The sequence below is a fragment of the Amblyomma maculatum genome, chromosome 7 (genome assembly GCF_055883805.1).
Source record: "Amblyomma maculatum isolate TAMU_Amacu chromosome 7, ASM5588380v1, whole genome shotgun sequence".
In the NCBI taxonomy this organism is placed as follows: domain Eukaryota; kingdom Metazoa; phylum Arthropoda; class Arachnida; order Ixodida; family Ixodidae; genus Amblyomma; species Amblyomma maculatum.
Window position 1 is genome coordinate 99,813,982 of NC_139350.1, and position 24,773 is coordinate 99,838,754.

At 46.6% G+C, this 24,773-nt stretch overlaps 1 long non-coding RNA gene across 2 annotated transcripts; it reads right to left on the bottom strand.

Moving 5' to 3' along the window:
- Positions 1 to 380: 380 nt before the first annotated feature.
- On the bottom strand, positions 381 to 13,922 carry LOC146184115 (uncharacterized). Of its 2 annotated transcripts, XR_014708546.1 has the most exons (4): positions 13,496 to 13,922; positions 3,502 to 3,615; positions 2,141 to 2,395; positions 381 to 492 (listed from the first exon to the last, which is right to left on the bottom strand). It is a non-coding gene; the product is annotated as an uncharacterized LOC146184115 (long non-coding RNA). The 2 variants fall into 2 exon arrangements; XR_014708547.1 differs by lacking the exon at positions 3,502 to 3,615.
- Between the last annotated feature and the right edge of the window lie 10,851 nt (positions 13,923 to 24,773).

The window sequence follows — 24,773 nt, forward strand, 5'->3', positions numbered from 1 at the left end:
ACATGGGCACGGTCAGGTCACGTAATGCAAAAGTAAGGTAACGAATGGTTTGCTAAGCGTAACACGCTGGATTCCAAAAGAAGGCAGGTGTAGTAGGGCTTGTCGGGGGGTGTGGTGGGCAGAAGAGGTTAGGAGGTTGACGGTGATAAAGGGACTGCAGCTGGCCCAGGAGCATCATTTCAAGAGATATGGGAAGAATCTTTGCCACGTATCAGTATGGTTAGGCTCAAAGTGACACATAAGTCACATGCATAACTTTATAGCGTTGTTCTACAGACAATCAGCATCTTTCGCAAAACTCATGACAGTCACTGGCACTGCACAAGTTAACAAAGGCGCCTAGCTCAAATTTCACCACACGTACTTGCCAGTTGTCCAATGATGGTGCTGTCAAGTGGAGTGGACCAAACAGGTGGCACCTTGCCTCTGTCATCTGGCACACCTGGAGGAGCAGACACCCTCTCCTCTCATGTGACACTTTGCATGGGCAGGCTGCAAGCAGAGTTCAGGCTTTATCAGGCACTCCCATGCAGTGTCTCCATGCTGCATCCACAATGTCACTTTGCCCGGCCATTCTGTACACCCCATACATGCTGCCTAAATCGATTTAGGTTTTGCAGCATCCATATGGACAAATATGTGCGTTCAATTTATCAGCTCTGCCATATGAGCTATCAAGTGATGGAACCATCTTCTACATGACACTGTTAACCTACAAAATCCTGCCAGGTTCAAAACATTAAATGCTTTCCCACTGCTGTAATCACTCTACATGCTCAAAGGCAAAAGATAAAATGTTTACTGCATGCCAGCTGATTACACACTAAAGTAGAATTGTCCAGTACCCTACGAGCGACCAGTGTACTAGATGCTCTCACAAGTTTTTCTGGTTTATTTCTCCTCTGAAATTGCAAAGAACTACAATTTTGCATCTTTTTGGTAGGCTGGTTGATACTATGGGATACTGGTTGCAACACACATTGGCCAGCATGTGTGGCATCACTATCTGCCTTTTTCACAAGGCCGCTCTGTGCATGTGCACCCCTGTCTTGGTTGAAAATGAACCACCAGCCCCAGCAGCGTGTGCGTAATTCTTGGCCTCCGCGATCGGCGCAACCGGAACCAGGAAACCACCATTTTCAAAATTCCTGACTTTTTTAGGTTTCCCAGTTCAATTTTCTCGTTGAAAGAACAGGCTCGAAAATGTAGCCGCTGATAATAATGAGCGTATACAAATAATTCACAACAGCCAGATATTTATTAATCTTATTCTGCAATTTACATTAGTTGAAATGCTGTCATTTGTGTTAATGGCCGTTAAAAATGTTAAGAGTTAAAAAATGAAAAATAAAAAGCCCACTAATGCCAGCCTTAAAGCAGACAACCCCCGCCCCCCCCCCCCCCTCCCGTGAACATCCAAGCCAATTCGATAATCAAATATGGCTGTGCGAGCGCATGGCAGCACAGCTCGCCGATCACCTGCAGAATATATGGTGCCATTTTCCCTGACTTGGCAAGCTTTTTGATTGCTTCCCTGACATTTCACCAATTTTTCCCGGTCCATAAAACTTCCCTGAAAATTCCCGGTTTTCCCAGTCGCTAGACACCCTGGGAGCTGATCTCTAGGGCCATGTGCAGTTCATATTCATGACAGGCATATGCGACAGATGGCAGTATCTGTCAAGTACACACTTCGTCATTTTGCAGGTGGCTGCATTTCCCAAGAACATTTTCAAACACTCCCCAAAGGGCACTACATCTTGTGAAAAAGGCAGATTGGCAAACAGCTAGGGGAAGGAGAGGCGGAAGTTTAGAGGGAATGAGAAGGGGAGTGCACAAATCAAAGATGCGGAAAAAGTGCAGTAGGGAGAGACCTATGGCAGTATCCAGGAGCCGGGTAATCCGTGAAGCCCCAACACGGCGATACCTGGTGCAGGTGCGGCTCCGATGTGAGCACTGGTGGGCTAGCTCGAGACCATCCCAACTCCGGGAAGGAGCAGGAATGGTCTGGTGAGGGTAGTGAAGACTGCCCGCAGTGAGCTACCGCAGCGACTGAGTCGTGCAGCAGCAGGACATGACTGCAGGAGACCCCTGCTAGAGCAGAGGCAAGACGGGTGGCACATATAACCCTGTTACTTACCTAGGTCCACTATGCCCAGAAGCTCATGAGGATGCTAGCCAGGTCCAGCAGTATGGCCAGGAAAGTCCAGGAGCTACACGCTGAGAATGTGGGGTGCAGCAACGACTGCGACAGCTGGAGCTGCCAGCAGTAGGCCACCACAGACAGGGACAAGATCGGGTGGCAGCAGAAGGGCCAGATCGAAAGAGCAGCGCAATAATACAACGGAAGACCAGGCCATTGATGTCGTTTCCACTAAGATTAGGGCTGCAAAAGCTGAAATAGGATATGTAGCAATTTTTGGAGTTGCAAAATTTTAAGATTTGAACCAGTAAAACTCAGATTTGGAGCAGCTCACATGAAAAAAGAACTGCACTTTGCAGCACAACTTCAAAGTTTGGAGATGTTAAAAAGAGAAGAAACGTTACTTTTGGCACAAACAAAAATGAAGAAATGTGAATATCGGATTGTATGAATGAAATCGAAAAGGAATTTTGCAAGGGCCACCTATCACCGGCACTTACCCATTCGTGTACCTATTTTTGTAACTAAGCGTTTTGTATTGCAAGGTGCTATTACACTAAATAAGAATGAATGCGAGCATCACAGCGCTGCTGCACCAGCTCATAGAATGTGTAGCTCAACACCATCGATGAGCTGGTGCAGCAGCGCCATGATGCTTGCAGGCTCAAGGCCACTTTGTCACATTCCACGCAAGCACTGAGGGCGTATGCAACGTCCACATTATTCTTCAGCCAGCTGCGCCCAGTTCTCCCTCTCTGGAAATTTGTACAGTTAGGAGACAACAAGCCAACTGATATCCGCAGACCAACATCTGCCAACTCGACATTGTTGCTTCACCAGAGATTTGAAGAGCAAGATACTCAGCTGCCTCAAGGGTCCATTGTAGTGTACGTGGATGCACGCCTGCAAAGCTGTGAAGCCAAAACAGCAATCTACTGTCCATGGAGACCTTTACATCTTACATCTTTCTGTGCTGAGCTCGTGGCAGTTCAGGAGGCACGCTGCTCCGTGGCTTCCATAACCATGCTCCCTGCAGCCCACGTTGTCATCCACACTGACGCACTTCAAGCAGTATGTTTGCTCAGACATGTCAGCCGCCGCCCTAAAATATGCCAAAACATCCACCAGCTTGCGGCGCACATCCCACAGTCAGTATGCATTAAGTGGGTCCCACGGGACCTGCTGCCTTCCCAAAGTCAAACAGATTTAGCGATCCGCCCCGTGAACCAAGATGCAACAATGCCACGGCTCCTTGAAATGGACGACGCTACCCTCCTTTTATCAAGAAAGGAACACCTCCCGCGCCGCACACGTGCACTTATCCCTCAGTGTGCGGTATCCCTTCCCTGCGGTCTCACCCGTGCAGAGGAGGTTGCGCTTAGGAGGATCCGGGTCGGTGTTGCCCTCACATTAGCTGTCACTAGGACGTGGTCTCACTTCCGACACTTATATCCCCGCCCAGGGTGCCCGATCTGTAAAAACGAAAATGTTGAAGCCGACATTCACCACTTGTTGTGGGACTGCCTAGCACTGAAAAAAACACGAATCCAGCACCTGACGATAGCTGGTCTTTCAGCAACCAATCCTGCCTCATTTATCGCTTGGACACAGGGACCTCATCATCACTCACTCCTGGACTTCACAAAATCAGCCAACCATTTTTCATTCATTTAATCATTTATTCATCCTTCATCTCATACCCTACTGATGCCCTGAGGCAATAAATATTGATTGAAAAAAAAGGAAGAATGCGAGCCATAGAACCGAGAAGGTTAATTTCTCAAACTTCGGGGACTAAATAAAAAATGGAAAAATCTTGAGAATACGGTTTTTCATTATCTCGCTCACAAACCTCGTAAAACAATGTTTTACTGACAGCAAAATCCTCAGCTTGTGTCTGTGAGGGCAGCTCCAGAAGAGCCCAATTTGAAGCCGTGACTGCAATCAGTCTGTGCTCAAAAGTGAGCGCAGTACAAAAACAAAAGAAGCAAAAACAGAAAAAGAGGCAAAAAGAAACACAAAACAACGACGAAAAGACGAAAGGGCAAATGCCAAAAGCAGATAAGAAAGCAAATTTGTAAGCAAAGAAAACTGACAAGCAAGCAGATCTACGACCTGTGGCTTACGTTTCCTATGGGCTGGCAATGACATGATGGTTGACTGCATATTTTGATGGCAAGGTGGGTAATAATTCGGGATATCAGGTTATATAATTCGTGCACAAAGCAGACATTAATATATTTCGATGTTCCAGCATCCACAAATGTTTATTTTGGCAGCCGTGGGCTCCACTGCGTCGTTAAGGAATTGAAAGTCTAAGGCTTCTTCGTGTTTCCCGACCTGCTGATGCCCAAATAAATTTCACATGTAACACCTCAAGTTATACAGGAAAAGCTCGTTAATTTGATCTTCACAGGACCAAGAAAACAGTTTGATTTCTGCGATGTCTGAATTATCAAATGGCCTCGAAAAAACTGACAAGAATCATAATAATTAGGTAAAATTTACAGTATTTACACGCACACAACGGCCGCCTCGTATAATTCACCCCCTCCCTCAACTTTTGCTACTAGGCATTAAAAAGCATTCGTTAGTGCATCCCTCTGCTTCAAACCGTCGCATTTCACTGCACATTTCTTGGCAGTGCACCAAGATGCTGCACAGCGATAAACTCATGGCGTGTTTACCTTTTCATGTTAGCTCCAGCAGGAAAAAACAGTAGAGGGGGGGGGGGGGGGCAACTGGGCAGAGTGCCCGCACTCGTCCGGTTGCGCAGGCCTTGTTTTCACTTTATCATGTCACGTCTGGGGCAGGCATCGTCCGTTGCCATGCAATCATTGAAACGCGTACTGGTGCAAGTGTCTTTTGAAGCAAAAGATACTAAAAGCTGGTGTGATTATCGTGAATTAACACGTGCTTTCGGTGATGACTGATGGGTGGAGGGCGGACATTCGCAAAACAAAGTTTTTCTCGCATAATATTTTTTTTTTTTTATTTGGAAACCCCTAGTGCCCGTCCGACGTCAAAGCCTTTCATGGGCTTTGACTGGGACCGCGCCAACAGAAATATTTATCCGCATTCCTGAATTAACGAGGGTCGAATTGATGAGTGTTTAGGCTGCAGGCTTCAGAGGTTGCGCGGAAGTGAAGAGCAGGCAGCTGCCACTACCATTATGCGCCGCCATCCGCCGCGCCTGTCATGGCACTATTTAGGCTTTATCCGTTGGTCAAAATCTTGGTGTGGGCTAGCTGGTCGTTTTACCTGATTTCATCTTCTGTTCCTATTTTGGACGTGCGCAGCCTCTAACTATGCCCCCCTATCACAGAGGCGTGTCTTTGGCCATGTACTGAGTGCCAGGCCGCCCAGATGCGGCAGCACGTAATTCGAATTATCTGTAGTGGAACCGACTTTCATTCAAATTAACTGGCTTTCTTATACACAGACCTCTATGTAGCTAGCTCGGAATAAGTGGTGTAGTTCGAATTCCCCGAAAGTTTTAATTATCAAGGTTCGAATTAAAAAGCTTTCACTGTATGAGCGCAAACACAAAAGCCCTAACTGGTGCTCCTCCTACACTATCAAAAGTGAGTCTGCCAACGAAACAGCATAGAAACAACCTTGTGGCACATGTATGCCCAACAATATACTGAAAACTTTCAAGAGGCACATAACAATCTAGATACATCCATAAAAAGCATGTGGTGCTTAAAACATGGTGCTGAAGTTTTGAAGCATTTCTCCATGGCCTTTTCGCAGTGCAACACAGTAGCAGTGGTGCCTCATTACAAACGGCCCCTTTGCATTATGGGGATGCTTCAGGGCACAGGTTGTGACAAGTGCGTGTGGATGCAAGAGAGAAAAATATGAGTAGGCGTGATAATGGCGTGATGCCATCTCAAAATAAATCTAAAAGGCCAGCGAAACGTGCTGCAGTGCCTGAAATGTTTGGACTGCCCATATCACAGCTGCAGAAAGTTGTCCTTGAGTATGGCAAACCTTTGCGGGGCATTTTGGTGCAGCGTGGTGAAATTCAACACATTTTACACTTATGAAGCAGCACTATGCAGCTGTATCAAAATGGCACAGTTGGCGCAGCTGTTGAACCCCTGCAAGATGCATCCTCTGGAGCCGAGAATGAACCCAGATCATCCAGCCTCAATAGACGAGTGCCTGACCTCTTAGCCACTGAGGTGACGAGAGGGGGCAGTCACCGTCAGTAATATGGGCACTTACCTCCAAGGGCTTTCTTGCATTAGAGGATCTAGAGCCCCTAGAAGAGCCTACACGCACGCTGCAGGGACAAACACAGTGACAATGACACACAGGAGGAAGGTTATTACTATTCATCTGTGACCACACCGCTCTCAAGGGGAGGACAACTGGTGCTTCATTGTTTACTCACTGCTGGGGATTCTTCCCAGGCATAAAATATAAAAATAATGCATTAAAAGAATTTGCGGCAAATGCAGTGGCCTCCTCATAGATAAGTTCAAAGGGATTATAAACTGCAGATGGCGCATTTTTTGCTTGGGATCATGTGCTGGGTTACAGGTAAGTATGCAATGTTGATCAAGTCTGCAACCAGAAGCCCCAAATTTGAAGAAATCCAAAGGAAAGTTAATTAGTCTTGGAAAGACACAATAGCTTAGGACAGGCAGCAAAGGATTGGAAGTTATGAAGAAATAAATTTATTAGAGGCCAGATTAGAGATGGGAGGCAGAACTGCAGATACGCACCATGGGAGTGAAACTGCTAGAAAAAGAATGGGGTCATTAAAGGCATTTGGTAGGCATTCGCCATTAATGAACAGCTGTTTTACCAACATTCTTCTTCAAAAAAGAAGCATACAATAGTTGTATCCTACAGGTAATAACCCATGTGGCGGAAATGTGGAGGCTACCGAAGAAGTTACAAGCTGATTTAAGGATTGTGCAATGAGCTATGAATAGGAATTTGATAGGCATAATATTGGAGATAGGACAATAACAGAATAGGTCAGGGAACAGATGTGAGTTAATCACAGTGTAATCAAAATTGACAAGAAATGAGCATAGGAAGAACACGTAAAGCTGAAGAAAAGGTAACGGAATGGATCTCAAGAAAAGGCAGGCATAGCTGGGGGCAGAAGTGATAGTCTGGTATGTCAGTGGAAACCAAAAGTTTGCAGGGATACGGTGAACAGGCACAGAAGAGGGTTCCTTGATGGTCAAGAAGAGAGGCCCCTTCTGGCAGAGAGCATAGTCTGGATGATGACAATGGTAATGTAGCTCACCTCAGCTTAGCCAAGGCCGTATCGATTTCAGTGGGGTGGCCACCATCCTTTGAGGGAGGTAATAACAGGCGGGGTACGATTAAGACAGATGAGGGCCTCTAGAGTGGACACTTTTCCTGTGCTACCATATAAGAGTTCTGCACACTGACCAGTGTTAAGTGTAAATATGCTGCCCAGTTCTCAGATACATACACAATCTCCCTTTTCCTTGCTAAAGCTGTTTCTGAAAAAACCCGCTTTAAAGTGTGCCTCATTCATAATTATAACGAAGTGTCTAAAGGTACGTCCGACGTATCCATTCGATTCTCGTAAAGATACGGCGGACGTCGATATACAGGCTCATGGCTATATGCACGTCGAACGCGGCCACATTCCGCTTGCTACGCGTGAATGAATCTTATCCTCTATGATATCAGCTAGCCGCGACTCTCGATGAGTTGCTACGAAGAGTGCATCCATTCTAACATAGATCACGGTCTTCACTTAGGGTTGTGTACGGCAAGCATCGCTGTCACGCACATAGCTGCAGGCGATGCTACGTACTGCACCAGCTCCACCAGCTGGCATCGAGATACGCACATTCACGAGCAGCTTTCGCTTCGCACTAAACTATCACCTCGATCTGCCCGTAATGCGAGCGAGCTAGTCCTAGCATTTACGCTGTCTTAGGTCCTGCATCGACCTCCGAAGATCTAGCGTCGGCACAACACACACACACCTCGCCGTGCAGAACATTCGGCAGTCCAAAGTATGTATGTGAAATGGCATTTTGCTCGTTCCTCACATGTAGACCAAGGAAACAGGATGTTTCTAGCTAAATTCTTCGTTTAAATTCTGCCTCAGAGCCGTGGCAAAAGACATGCCGAATCTACTAGACGCCTGCGCTGCTACTGCGGCGAGCTGCACATCGACTCGTCGAGGCGAATACCTACTGCACCGCACCGCAAGAGTGCACAACCGGAAAGCCGGAAGCGCGAATGAACCGAATTCCCTGTGAACAGCAATGTTCTTTGGTATTTAGGGGAAGACTAGACTAAAGTGCTTAGCCTGCATCTTTTTCTTGTCGTTGAATTTTGCGTACATGTAGTTTAAACCCCCGCATGCTCGAGGTTAGCGTGACCCGACTGAACGGCCGCGCAGCTTTGAAACGATCGGGATCGATATGCATGCATCGCCAGACTTAGGTACGCGGTAGAAAATGTGCGCTGCACATTTCGTTGCAGAAGCTGACTCTTGGAATTTTGCAGAGTGCGCCACGCAAGTGATCGTTGCTACAACCACGCATCCATGTTCCAACGGCTGGCCCACCCCGAGGCGCATAAATGTTCAACCGTGGACGTATCAATGATCGAAGAGAGGACAGATTTTCACAATATTGGGCGCGAAATCGATAGCTACCAGTGCTCAGCGTTAGAGAAATTCTGCCTTGAACATGCGCAATTCAGTGTTTCAGGTGTGGTCAGTAGCTATAAGTTTGAACAGTTCACCTGTCAAGTCAGCGGCGCCAGCAATGGACCGGCGGAGCGATTTTCCACGCTACACCGCTGTCTTGCTAGAAAGCCTACCTAGGTGGCGTTTGACATTCAGCTGCTTTTTGTGGGCCCCGTAATTGAAAGCAACGCCTTCAGAAATGCGTTAAATGTTCAAAAATGTATTCTCTTCAACAGTTTCACTCCAGGCTGTCCAAGCAGGCGGACGTTGATAAAACAGTTGAGCACTCCAGTCTTGAGAAATCTGTAGAATCGCCTTCAGTTTGTAAAATTATTGGAATAGGTCACTTTCTGATCGCTGGGACATAGACCCTCATGACAGCGCTTTCACGTGAATAAGGACCCCACCAGACCGAAAGCTGTCTCATATAACATAGCTAACCAAGGTATACCTTACAGCATTGTGTTGATTTTTATGGTGCATAAGCGACTAATGCTGCCATGCACCAAGAACAAGGTTTAATGCATTTATTTTGTGTGTAATGGCTAAAATGTTCTTTAGGATGTAGCTTGTTTAGGAGCATTTTAGGAAACCAAAAATGCAGGAAATTTGCACGTCTCTCCTAGGATCATGCTGGGATGGAAAGGGATCTGTTGCAAAATTGTACAAAATGTTTCCTCTTATTTTCTCGACTCTGGCACACGTGTAAGATATGGTTTATTGTTAGTTCATCTCCACACTCCTTGCATATTGGTTTGTCCTCTTTCATAAGTATGAAGCTGTGTGTGAGGTGTGGGTATGTGTTTTGTGAAGATGACCTAAAATGGCCTCCATGTTGTGTTTTTGATTACTGCATGATTTCTATTCCTTAATGACAGGTTTGACAAGTATAGTTTGTAGTTTATTTAAATGTTTCAAAAATCCTGCCATTTCACTCTCACTTTTCTTTGTACAAGCTTCTTGGTATCTTCATGCAGCATATTCACCCTCTGTAATTTAGCATTGCGTCAAGGTAACCTGGTTATTTTTTTTCATCACCTTTCAAGACAACTGTCCCGATTTCATAAAGTGTAGGGTTTCTGACGACAGGAACTCCTTGGAAGTCATAGAAATAAATGAGATCCACAATCATGAGCTATCTAGGGTATGCATATACATGTCCATCGCTCAGTGGAATGGTGTCAGTACACTGTTAGAACAGGCCTTGTGGTAACGACAACCATTGTCTGAGGTGGTCCTTTAATGGGCATTGAAATGCTATGTAACTACAGGTACTGATAGAACTCTTGATCATGTTATGTGATGATGCGATCCTTCCATGCATATAGGTATACATTTCAGAATCTGCAGTGCACCACTTGACCATTTGCCACCAGTTTGTGTGAAAATGTATTTTTCATGCACGTTAACCAGTATTTAACAGATGACCCCTGTGCACAAGCCAAAAGTGCCACGAGCCAAATGTCACGAGGCCACACGACATGGCAGGAGCTGTTAATTCAAGCTTACAAAGTTATATTTGAAATATGTTCCGGGACGTTTCAGCTCCAATTAAGAAAGGTTGAGGCTTACAGAGGTCTATGCCAGGTTGTCTATCACCTAACAGGGCAGCCTACGACCGTATGCTAATGAGTATATCTGAGATAACAGAGACATGAATTAAGGAATTAGTAATTATGTTTGTAGCAAAGGGCATGTAAATTAACGGGAATCCACAGTGGGATCTGCAGACAAGAACCATTAACGCTGGCACACCATACCCTTAAGGTGGAGATTAGGAGTCTACCTAATTTTTTTTCTGCTCAAAGCTTGTCATTTCCTTCGTTCTTCCAGATGAGGAAGATGTGAAAATGATAGCATCGAAAATTCCTGAAACCATCGTTAACGAGGATGCTGATCCCAACAGCGTAAAAAGGAATTTCAGAAAAGATGGGTGACTAGTAATGCTGGCAACAGTTGAGGCTAAGTGGAAAGACATGAAATTGAAATGCAACATATGCAGAGATATGTTGCGAGACGACCAGTCTGTGGTGTGCGACATCTGCCTCTGTTAGTTTCATCAAGTGATTGGCCAAAGCAGATGGGGCTTGTGGTTTTGTGATAAGTGCAGTGTAGTAGCATAGATGCAACCTTGCCCATTAATAATTGGAGTGGAGTAAGTGCATTGTTAGTTGTTCATGGTTTCAATGCAAACATTATGAGAATTTTTTTCCTAGAGAATGTTTGCTGAAATGTGAATATAATGTGCAATAAAACTAGTGTTTTCTTGCTATTTACTTTTCCTTGTATACATTAGTTCTGTGAAGAAAACCACAGGCTAGAAGGAAATGTAATGGCATGAATTTTGATAGTTGGCCCCGTTGTGCTGGCTCAGTAGTTAGAGTGCTTGGCTGCTGAACCCAAAGATGCAGATTTGGTTCCAGCCAGAGCAGGAGCATTTCAAAAGAGGCGATACAATAGGCCGTCATGCACCGTGCGGTGTCAGTGCATGTAAAAGAACCCCAGGTGGTCGAAATTATACCGGAGCCCTCAACTATTGTGTTCCTCATAGCCGTAGTTATTTTGGGATGCTAAACCAGATATATATCACATCATACTCTGAGTAAGATGCTATTCATGGTCAGTTAATCATACACTAAATGATCAATTTTTTTCTGCATGGTACAGCAGCTGTTGCACAATTTTACTTTAGCCTTCATGAAGAATATAACACTGGCTCCACATGGCCTTCTGTTGACCCTTGATATGCGTCACAATCACACACCCGAGTATGTATTTGTCTAAAGGCACCTATGCATGAAAGGAGGGGACCGTTACTCTCCATTTGTCAGAACTGAAATACACGATTCACATCATTTCTGTAATTCAACTGCCTGCTATTTGAACTGTCCAGCATTGATGCAAGTTTCAAAGAACTGCAATTAGCAAATTAATCCAAGCAGGAAACCATGCAAGAACTTCTTCGGTTTAATTTTAGCAACTGTTTGAGAACTAAAATTAGCCAAATGTTGCAAAACATAGATGAGAGGTTACAAAATCTAAAAAACAATGCAGCCTGCCTGTGGCATGCAGGGTTTCACATCCTAAAGTGACATATGTAGCTATGAAAAATACCGTAGTGGAGAGCTCCAGACTAATTTGACTGCCCGGGCTTTGTACTTTGCGTTGACATCTTGCAGGGAACAGAAGCATTTGCATTTCACCTGCACCAAAGTGCGACTGCCATCACTGGCATTAAACATCACGACCTTGGGGCAAGTAGCCGAACGTGCCACTAAGATGTCACAGCGTCTACGTACATGCTATACACGTCAACCTTTCTAGCATTAAAGCTGTCACATGCATGGCAGATATTCATGTTCAGCTTTGGACTGACAAGTTTAAAAGTGTACTATTTGTATTTGTCTAGCATGAAAAATAAAGGAAACTAAGGAAAAACGAAAAAAAAAAAATGAACATATGTTGAAAAAGCACTAGTCATTAACACATAAAGCATATTCGTTCCTTTATTAATGATAAAGTTGCCTTCAACAATAGTACAAAGACTGAACATTTAGGAAGTTGCTGTGCTAGGCAGCTATTTTACTGAAACCTGAACCATTTCACCTGTAATAATGCGCATCCCGGCGGTGTGGGCTGGGCACTTAATTTTCGGTCCACTCCAACATGCGAAAACTGCATCATGTGCATTCCCATTTTCCGAGTTTTGAGCTCTGTAGCGCAGGCTAACAAATTGTCGATGACTTATTTTCGTCTGATTGTTGCACAGCGCGTGTAAATAAATTACCACCGCACCTAATAAACACTGACATGCACGTGCAACATCGCCGATCATAAACGGACACGCTGATGTCCGTCCGGACATCGGCGCACTCATCACAGCACTCTTCGTAGTCTCACACAGCACTCTAGTAGGACGTAATCCGTACATCACAGCATCTCACGGTAAGCACAAACCACACCTCCAACAAACACGAATGACTCGATGCTTGGGTTAGATCCGTCCGGGTTGGATCCGTCCGGCTTTCCCGGCGGATCCCAAGGCCCATATCGGAGAAAAATGCGTTGGGTCCGTCGGAAGAACCCTACCGATCGGGTCCGTCCGCCGTACCTCTGAAAAATATTTCCCGGATCCGTCCGTCGTATCCCGAAGAAAAACGCACCGGGTCCGTCGGACGTACCTTTAAGACCATTGATCGGGTCCGTCCGACGTACCTTTAGCCACAGCCTAATTATAACTGCAGGCCAAATGGAAGCTATACAGCAAGATGTTCCCTATGTTATCTGCAACAACAAACATAGTTTTCGACTCCAAAATTTTCCTGCCGTCAAAATTATTGTTTTGCAGCTCGGACACAGTCCTGCTCTGTAACATAACATTTACACATCATGTTTGTATTCCACTAGGTGTGGATGAGATTTCGTGAACCACAAAAGGCACCTAAAGGTATAGGCTGTGCTGCCTGAAGCGGAAATGCAGGTTCCGGAAAGTCAACCCATCCAACTCGAAGCCCTTAATTACTGGCTGAAAATAGCTCGTAAAACTCCGAATACCAGCTGATGCCACGCTCACTAGCCTGCCCCACTTCCTTCACAAGCATAGTCAAAAATCATGAAAGGATAAATTGCACTCTGTGCAGTCCACTCACCTTTCCTGCATCCAAATTCCACGCAGTCGCAAACTTTCCCTGGAGCTCTCTTGCAACGTAGCACACACTTCCCACGGGACGGCACGCACAGCGGTGTGTGCGCGCGCGCAGCTCAGCAGCAGTTTTAGCGGTCGGACGCAAGCGAAGTGGAGAAAACCGCATATCTTTCCATGCCTCCCACGTGCACAGGCACGGCCCAGCTGATCATGGAGGAAGGCAGCTGATTGCCCTTGTATGCGGCAAACGTAATGAATGAACTGCCAACAGCCTTGTGATACCTGCAGCACCCAGCGATAGGACTGTAGTTCCGGATTATAGCACGACGCGAAAATTGAACGCCGACGCTGCGTGCAACGTGCACGCCACAAACACAACAGCGGCGGCGAAAGGGCGAAAGCGCGAAGGCAGCTGAGCTCATGTGGTGTGGACGATCAGCATCCTGCACCAGGGGCGGTCCCTCGCTGCTGTCACGTGCCCACGTCACTTGACGTCACCGCTAGACAGCGCGCGTCGGTCGTCGGTCGCGGCGGCGGCTGCTCCAGCGGAGTGCGTGTCGTCTCCCTGTGCTGGGCTTAGCGTAGGGCAAAGCTCAAGCTTCGACCTTTCATCACAGACTGTAATCTTTCTACGCCGGGTACACCAATTAACGGTTCCAGTGTCCTTTGTTCTCATTCTTTTCTTTTCCCGTGCATTCGTGAGGGGGCATAAGGACGTCTCGACCAATTCGATACCATTGGTTCAACTTACGGAGATGAAGCCGACATTGCATGTACCTTGCGGCGCTGGTTGTACGCCCGTTGTTGTTTTTTTTTTTTAATTCCTGGCTCCTTCATTAATATAATATGTCAACATGGTTTCAGGTCGAAGAAATCGTCAACTCCAGCCATCACATAAATTAAGTAAATCATTTTTACGTATAACGGAAACAGTTTGCACGCTTAACGCGTTAATTCCGTTTTCCTGAATGCATTACTAATTCAATAAACAAAACAATGCCACATCAAATATATTTAATTAGAGTGCTTCAAGAAAGCTTACGTAATGCATTTTTAAATGTTGCGCCAAATATTTGTCAACAGTTCGCGCGGATTGCCCAACATCCTATACTAAGGTCATTACTATGTCCTTTTGAGTAAATCATCTCCATAAATGTTTCTATGGTATGTCATTGCACATGCCGGCGATTCAGCTGGGGTGTTTTCTGGCAAGCAGAGTTATTTTAAAACCGCGCTAGAACACGGACAGATATAAAAAGGCAAACACATTGCGCTCAACTGACAAGTGAATTTTTATTCAGGAAGCGTTTCTTTTTACAGGAAGCGGAAGATAAAGTCGACAAAAAGTCCCGTCACGTGCCCTAATACATCATCCTCTCTCTTCCAAAAAAGCCCTTTTCTTCGCTTGAAGTGTTAGGGAAGTGTTGCTTACGCATGTTTCTTAAGAATCTGATATGTTTACTGCCTGAATAATTTATCTTACTATTTGGCCTCTGTTTTAGTCTATAATAATTTCGTCTTTGAGAATCGCGGTTCACACTGGCAGTCCTGACTCTACAAGATTCTCGTCCTTTTCTGCTCTAAATTTTCCTTGTTCCCACGGATCCTAACATCTAAACAGTGTCCCGTTTGACCAACGTACGTGTTTCCGCATGTCAGCGGAATCCTATACGCAACTGCTTCAATCTGTCCACACTCTATCCGTGTTCTAGCGTTGTTTTAAAATGATGTTCAACCAAATCGCCCAACAAGTGGCCGCTTTAGGAGTTACCATGTAAAATGAGCGACACGCCATAAATGAGTCGATGCCTGAAAATTTCGTCAAATTTCTCGAACACAACCTGTAGCCACCACGCCAGATACTAAATATAAGTGCTATATAGGCTTGTAGGCCACACGAAGTAGCAGTCAGTAAAGCAGACATTTCGGCGAGTTAAGTAATCAATTCGCTCACAGTGCACCAAGAGAGTCTGTTTTGTTTGTTTGGTTGGTTTTTGTCACCTTTGTCTTTCGTTCCGTTTTGGTGAGCAGTTACTGAACGCAATACATTAGATTGTTGCGGTACAGTGGCACTCAGTAGTTTGCAAACTATTAATGTGGGCTTGATCGTTACCGTTTGATTTAGTTCCCTGCACTTCTCAACATTTCAGAACATGAAGAATGTATTGGCTTAATTTACGGTGTTTATTTTGGGTCTCATTTTTTTGCCTCATATTGTTTCTATGCATTGCGAACGAACAGGTTCATGAGAATTCATTAATACGGTTAACTGCTCTAGTAACCAAAGATCCCATAATTGCACAGAACAAGATTTTGATCCGGGCCATTTTGTTCTGCAATAATTTGGAAAGAACGAGTAAACATCGGTTCTTAAATGTTCTGTGAAAATCCGTGATGATTCCCTTTACGCGTTATGTCACTCCTAAAATATTCATCATAGAAGAAAATTTTCTGCATGGAACTTGGGCAGGCCTGAATGTGCAATATATATGCATGCATATGTATACTTGTTTATTAAAGGGCCTAAACTAGCCAAGGGATTATATAAATATCCCGTACCTATTTTGCGCACGTATTTGTTGCAAAATAAAATGAAATACAATAAAATAAAACTACCAGCCAGTCCTGGGTTTCATGTGGTCGCTGGAGCAATTGAGCAGCAGGCGCCGCGGGCATTTAGTCGCCCGCCTCTGCTGCACAGTTGCGGAGTATTTAGCAGCGTTTCCTTTAGTTTGGTTCGACGATCTCAGCTTTGGTTCTATGACATCAGCAGTCCGACGCCTCGAGAGTCACGATGTGGCCGCCATACAAGACGAGCGCCGCTCCCTCGCAGGTCCGTGGGCTTGTCAGCAGCGGGTGATCCCCGGGAGTCCAGCTGAAGAACTAGCGAACACGTCGCAAACACTGACTGACTGATTACGCAAGCGGCGCGGTCTCTATAAATAGGGCGGGCCGTGTCTGTCTGTTAACACGCGCCAAAGCTAGCGCGCACGCACACTTAGCTTCGCTGGTTAGAGCACTCCCTTTTCCTCCTGTCGAGCCGCGCGTCGTCATAGGCTACGACCCGAAGAAAATTCTGGAGATCTGTGGCATATTCCTGTCTTATGAGTCACCGTCATCGCCGGGTGATGAGAAAGAGGGCGACGGCGACGCGTACAAAGCTACGCGCTCTCTCGCGCGGGGAAGGAGGCTTTTCTCGAACATTGTGGAAGCCTCCATGTGGCGCCGCACGGGCCTCGCGCCGCGCCGGCTTGATAAAAATGTGCGCCGATTTCGTGACACTGCCCCTCCCTTAAAGAATATTGTCCTACAATATTCACAACCACGAACATCGCGCGCACATGCATGTCCACGTCACACACATACATTGCACAAATTGCAACCACAGATTACATAAGGCACACATCAGAAGTCTCACAAGTTTCTCAGACTTTGATGACAAATTTTTTCACATATCACTACATGATGTTCACGAACATAGCAACACACTGTTGTCGGATACACATAGGAATCAACAACACGCAGCTTTTCAAATGCGAAGCGCACAAACCTAAATTTCCGAGCGTAATTCCAACCTGCGATCAGTGCGTGACACGCTTCTGTCCGCCAGAGATTCTGCCTTCGTTCTAGGCTCTCGCATTTCAGGTGCTTCTATGTTCCCAGATCGGGCTACTGCAAATTCCTTAAAGCATGTCTGATAGTCACCTTTCAAGTCACACAACCAATGTGTGGCGATAAATGCCCCTACAACCAGTAGCGCCGATGGATACACGGGAACTTGTGCCAACGCGCACAGACCAACAAAAAGAATCACTGTAGTAGTGCTCTTTCCTAGGCACCGGTATTCCTTCCGCTGAAGGTGAATTATTCCAAGTAATGTCCCCATAAGTAGGAAAAACACTTGGGCTACCTGCATCAGCGACGGCCTAGGCATTCCTGTCTTTATTTCCTGTGTCGTCTCTTTCTTTTCAGTTTCCTCCTGAGGTGCTTTCTTTTTTTTATTCTTTTCACGGGGCTTCTCCTCCGGCTTCTCATGGCCTTGCTTGCTTCGCCTTCCCTTTTTCTTTTTAGATTCACTGACTGCAGCGCACAGGCGCGGAACTTCGATCAGGATCCGCGGGAAATGTTGCGCCCTTGATATTGCCCAACACCAAATCCTAAATAGGGCGTCCCATGCAAAGGGCTGTCAGTTTTTCAGAATAATATGGCGTCTGCACTTCAAATTTTGCCTCAGGTAGCAACTGAATTGAGCCGTCAATTAGCCTCAAAGGGCATTTCTCACCAGTCAGATCATTCTCATGAATCAAACTTCGTTTAACAATTACGGCATTGCTACCTGTATCTCGTAGCACAGAAACTGATTAACCTCCTATCTTTCCCCTCGAAACCGGCATCCGATTCATCGCAGCTCCTGGTTGGGCGTGTACTACGGCGTTCACCACCCAATTTTCTTGTCCTTCTTTTGAATGACAACCTTCTCTGCTTCCTCCTCCTCTAGGCCGTGCACCACGCGGACTTTCTTGCCGTTCTTCAGCTCAACAAAGCCATCGGCATCTTTTTCCTCCAGGCGACATTCCGACTCTGACAGATCCCTCGCGCATGCTACCTGGGAAGCTGCCATGTCCGCGTCGGGACACCACATTGCTTTGTGGCCCTTCTGTCCGCATTTCCAACACGCGGAAGGATTATTGGTTGCGAGTTTGCGGCAGTTAGGTGCATAATGGCCTAGTTGTCCGCAGAGATAGCACCTCGAGGGTGACTTTACGCAATGTTGTGTCTGCCGGAATTCGGGCTTTCGAGGGGTTTCAGAATTTGCATTCTTGCTCAAATTTTCGCCTCCCTGGGCTTCCAAATATTGATCTGCGAGATCGATCATTTCGTCCAATGTATGCGCTTTTCTTTCTTCTAAATAAAGTGACAGACTAGGGTGACAGCTGCCCAGAAATTGTTCCTTAATTAGGAGTTCGCGAAGTGCGTCATACTTTAGTTTAATTTTTGAGAGTTCAGTCCAGCGGTCAAAATAATGACTCAATCGCGCAACATACTGTGTTGCCGTTTCACCGTCCATAGGTTTTCCAGTCCTGAACTTCTCACGAAACCCATCCGTCGTAAATCTAAACCTTTTAAGTAATGCAGCTTTCACCTTGTTATAGCTGCCTGCATCCTCAGGAGGAATTGTCTTCCAAATACACTTAATGCTTCGCCACTAAGGCAAGTGCTCAAGACGGTAGCAGACTCACAGTCTGTCCAATTTGCATTAATGGCGATCTTTTCGAAGCGCAAGAGGAACGCGTCGAGATCGTCTCTTCTCTCGTCGTACTTCGGGATCAATTTACTTGCGTCTATCCGCAAGCTGATATATGTCCTTCACTGGGGCTATGTACTTCAGCAAAACCGTTGTTCCCTGAGTTTTGGAGCTGAAGTTTCATAGTAAGTAATTCCTTTTCCCGCTGAAATTCCTCTTCTTGCTCCTGCTGATGCTAGGTGGCGTCGACTAGAACAGACGGCGGAACATCGAGCTCCGGAATTTGCCGTCTTTTTGCCAGACCATCAGCCCTGGGACCTCCATCGCCCAACTCACGTCATTCGGCAAGTACCTGGTATCATTCTGACTCCTCATGTGCTGAATTTGATAGCTTTTTGGCTAAGAACCGACCATATATAGGTTCCGATGATGCCCGAGGCTCGCTAAGCCTTGCCACGGATCTCGATTGTGTTACCATGGCAACGACACCGCCGCCGCCACGTGCCGTCGATGAATTTCCTGGAAAAACACGTTTCCACGCTGCCGAAGCACGCGCCAATGCCTCAGACGCCAGAGAAGAACGCGCTCATACCTCTGAAGATTTCGATGCGTCTGACTGGATTACCCCAAAGAGGAAAGGCAAACAAAAGATTCCGGCGACACATTTCTCAACGCTGAAAACTGTCGTAATCAGGGCACCAAGTACACTCAATATCTCCCAGGTTAAACCCTACGAAATTCTTCAAGAAATTTCCTCAGCAGCAGACTTGGCGCCACATGAGCGACAGGCTCTGACTCTACAAATCAAATACCACCAGAATGTCATCCTTCTGAAGACCACCAACGAATTGACCGCCCGAAAGGTAGCAGCACTTTCCTCGTTATTCATCCGAGCCAAAACTCATAACATCCAATCTTACATGACGGCCCCGGTGGCATCGTGCCGGGGCGTAATTCATGGAATCGAGAAAGGTCTTTCAGAAGCCGAACTTTTAGAAAGCCTTGAATCGTGGCATGCGACGATCCTGTCTGCTCGTATGATGGGACAGACCGAGTCTGTATTAATAACTTTTGAAGGCACCCATGTACCTCGACAAATTCTGTTCCGCCGCGTCTTGTACAGATGCAAGCCTGAAAGACCAAATGCTTTGAAGTGCAGCAGGTGCCGTGAATATGGTCATCGGCTGCTGAACTGCCCTCACCCTCCGACATATCAACGCTGCCCCACCTGCTCAGCCCAGCTCAGCCAACAAGATGAACCACATCGTTGCTCCGCCTATTGCTTCCACTGCGGTGGAACCCACCCAACTTTTGACCTCACCTGCCCTGTACAGAAACAACAAGACCAAAAGAGCCACAAGGCTGCATATGACCGAAGGAAGAGTCTCAGGGAACAGCTGGAACCTTCTGTCCAAGAACAGAAAAAGCCATCTAATTCCCAGCGTCCCACTACAAAGCGACTATTGACTACGCGACAAAAAATGTCTGGTCACCCTGACAAGAAGAATACGCCACCCCATCACCCTCCGACTCGCGAGGACTTCCCCCCTCTGTCACATGCAAATCAAGAGACGGCACCACCCCCTCGGACCAATGTCTGGCATCAAGAAGTTCAAGAACTGCCAGCTGCCTCACGTCCGCTTCTCAAGCCAGCTACGCTCCCACCACCGGGTAAGCCGAGCCCGCCACTTCCCATTTCCCCTCCCAAACCTTTCTCTTATACATCTTCCGATTCCACACCAGTTATCACATCTGAGAATTATATGGGCCACATAAAAGATCGAAATGACCCTATTATCTGGTACCTTGCAGAAGAAATTTCCGCCATTCGCCAAGCATTCGAACTCATGCATACCCTCCTTAGCAATCTCCTGCAGGATGACGAACGCATGGATTTCCTAAATCATTCTCTTAAACGGCCTCGTCCATCTACATCCCCTGAAGCAACTGCTGCATCCTCTTCTGTCCCTCCCGAGAAGAGCGCTAACGTAGCTTAAGAATGGCAGGGAACAATCACATACACATTGTACAGTGGAATAGCAGAAACCTGCGTACCAATCGAACACTCTTTATCCAATGGCTCCTGACTTTACCCTCGCAGCCCCACGTCATTCTCATTCAAGAATCGCGTGCTCTTAAAGGTATTCCGGGCTACCGTGCCCTGCATGCAGCGCATGACAGCGACTGTGCCCCATTAGTGAGCACTTATATTCGTCGGGACATCCGATTTGAGGCCATTGAAGTCCCCAGTCGTCTTGAACGTCACCTTATTGCATTTACACTGTATTCTGATCACTTATCTCGCCCTTTATCCATTCTAAATTTTTATAACCCTCCTACAGAGTACACGCTTTTCAAACCGCTAATGCACTTTACTGCAAGATTGTTTCGAGACTCCGACTTCTAGATAGGTGGGGATTTTAATGCCCCGCACGTTATCTGGGGTTACCCACACACCTTCCGACCTGGCCGTATACTCAACGACGCATTAAACGGAGCTCAATTAACTGTTTATAACACCCCAAACTCCATTACCCGGGAAGGTTACAGGAACCAACAATCCACCATGCCAGACCTCACAGTGGGCCGCGGACTGCGAGAGGTCACCTGGCAAGTTACAGATGAAAAATTGCTCAGCGACCATTACATTATTAACATCACTGTCCCTAGCCGTACCCGTCCGCGTAAACGTAAAATTTCCCACACAAACTAGAATACCTTTCGCACTATACGCGACACCTCTCATACTACTGGCAGTCTTCAGAGCTGGACAAAAGCACTCAAACATGCTCAGAAACAAGCTACGCAGGAGAGTTCCACTTCAGCCCCGTCAGATAATCCGGACCCTTACCTTGTACGCATCTGGAAGAGGCGGAAACGACTCTTGCGCACTCTTCGCACTCAGCCCAACAATGCTCGCCTCTCCGACCGAGTCATCGATTTGACGCGACAGGTTAAAGAACACTGCGTTACACTTGACACCAATCAATGGAACAAAATTTGTAACACCATTAACGGCACACTAAATCGAAAAAGAACCTGGCATTTACTCCGAGAACTACTCGGGCCTCAACCGGCGCCTGTTCCCACTCTCGAGAAGCACTATTCTCAACTAGGCGCGGATGCCTTAACAGCCCAACTCCGCGATCTCTACATTCCTCCTCCCCTACCCAGCCTTTATACTCCGTACACTGGTGCTTCCAATGTGGAACTCGATCAGCCGTTTACCCTCTGGGATCTCGACTGGGCGCTAGAACAGCTAAAGCGGAAGTCAGTCCCAGGTGAAGACCAGATTACATACTCACTCATTCGAAATCTCTCTCACAAGGACAAAGAACATTTTCTGAGCATTATAAACTTACATTGGGAAGAAAGCACACTCCCAGCATCTTGGAAACAATCACTTATAACCCTACTTCCAAAGCCAAGCAAAAAACCTGCGCTTTAAAACCTCCGCCCAGTTTCTTTAACATCATGCCTGGGAAAAACCATGGAGCGGATGGTGCTCAATCGGCTCGAGACTCATCTTGAATCCTTAGATTTCTTTCCCCCTCAACAAATTGGCTTCCGAAAAGGTGTGTCTACTCAGGACCTATTTTTTCTTCTCATGCACGAATTTGACCCTCCGCCCACTTCCCAGATCCAAGCCATAGTGGCCCTTGATGTGCGAAAAGCTTTTGATAACCTTGCCCACGATCCTCTATTAAACATCCTTGCCTCTACTGGCTGTGGTCTAAAGATGTATGGCTACCTTACAGCATTTCTCCGCGACCGTACGGCCAAGTTCCGTCTCCCCGATTCGATATCTGATCCTTTCCCCATCACACGTGGTACTCCTCAGGGCGCTGTTCTGTCACCCACCCTTTTTAACCTTGCAATGGCTCCCCTATCTCGTACTTTAGCGTCTATCCCAAACCTAAAACACACATTCTATGCAGACGACCTTACTCTTTGGTGCACTTCTGGGTCTCCTGGAGCAGTAGAGGAGACCCTACAGCAAGGTATCGATGCAGTCGTTAGTTACCTTGATAAAATAGGGCTATCTCCCGCACCTGAAAAATCCGAATTGCTGCTGATTGCAAAAACTCGCTATCAACGCCAACATAACCAGCTGATCAATCTCACAATGGCAGGTCACCCCATCCCTCGTGTATCATCCTGCCGGATCCTCGGACTTCATATCCATGAGTCAACCAATCAGGCCAATGTATCTACAACCGTTAAAATTTGCAATCAGCTTACGCATCTAGTTCGCCGCATAGTCAATAAGCACGCTGGGCTACGACAGGGTCAGGTCAGGCAGCTTGTCCATGCATTAGCACTTAGCAAAATTTTATATACGATTCTTTACTTTACACTAACTTGTCGCCAAAGACATTAGATTGAGGTTGCGCTTCACATATTGCACAAGGCCGCCCTTAACGTCCCTGTACATACGTCCACGGAGCGCCTATACTCTACGGGGCTGTTCTTGCCCCTGGGAGACCTCATACAACAACATCGCGACCGGAAAATGGCACGTCTTTCTAGCACCAAACAAGGACATTGGTTACTACAGCAGGTTGCACTCAAACCTATAGACCTCCCTATAATTACCCTTCCTTCTTCGCTCCCGGATAACCTCAGAATAATTCCCATTCCAAAAAACGTTGCACCCGACACTAACACAGGCAGACGTTCCGCTCGCGTTTCCAACCATGTTCACCCGACAGATTCCACGATCATCTACACAGATGCATCACGAACTAACGTCGGAGCGGCTGCTTACTCAATTCAGAGCTGTATCGATGTAGTGACGCATACCCTTGGTCCTTACATAGATCCTCCTCCTACAGCGACTCTCGAGACCCTACCAATAGTTACCAGTATTCAAGACCTCGCACAAGCACCCCCTAACCCTTCAGGATATACCATATACACTGATTCAATACAAGCTATACGCGCCATTCACACGGGTCGCATTCCTGAAGAACTACACGATGATCTACACAGAGCTCTTACCAAACTACGTCCCCACACTGTAACACTGAGGTGGATTCCTGGTCACGCTGGAATCCCAGGCAATGAGGTAGTGCATCGCCTCGCCCGCGAACTTCAACACCGGGCGCCTGGGATTCCCTGGCCTTATCCACCAACGTGGGACACTACTCTTCACTACAAAAAAGAAATCAACGTTCACTACGACAACATTAGAGAAACACTCCGTACACTTCCTCTTCCTGATAAATCTCTCACTACCACGCAAATCCGCATTCTTAGACGCATACAACTAAATACACTGCTTACTCCTGCCCGATCTTTTCTATACAGAATCATACATTCCCCTGCATGCCCAAATTGCCCAGAACACTATGCAAACTTGGAGCATTGCATCTTTTCATGCCCTGTCGCCCTCCAATCTCCTCACTTTCCACACCCTCCTCCCCCAACGTGGCGGGCTTGGTTAGCCTCTGACCAGCTGCAAGATCAGTTGGCCTTGGTGACCCTGGCCTAGGACATTCTTAACGCTTAATGCAATGCGTTAAATAAAGTTGTTTCCTCCTCCTTCTTGTTCTTTTTGAGCCTTCTCTCGTTCTTCTTTTTCTCTTTCTCTTTCCTCCTTTTCTCTCTGGCTAACCCATTTGCGCAGTTCGGCACCGGACAACCCCATCTGGGTGCCAGCCTCAATCAGCTCTTTAAGATTCATATCTGAAGCGCGAACCGTTTGGGTGTAGCCTTAAGTCTGCTTAGCGAACCTCGCCTAAACGCTGCCGCGCGGCACTACCTCTCGCTATCGCTCTGCTGCTACACTATTTACAACCTGTTCGTAAACTCTTCCAACTCGTTCTCCGTCTTCTGAGCTTGAGTGCACCAAGCGTCCTGTCGCAGACGCCGCACGCAAAGTCGGAAACACAACAAAAAAAGAAAAGGCAGGTATCATGCGTATGGGTGGTCGAGTGTGGAGATACTTCGAGGCGCCGGGACAGAAAGGGAAGCGCATACACACATGTTCACACTGTTCCACAAGCTGCACCACGCTATTTCACGAAAGAGCGGG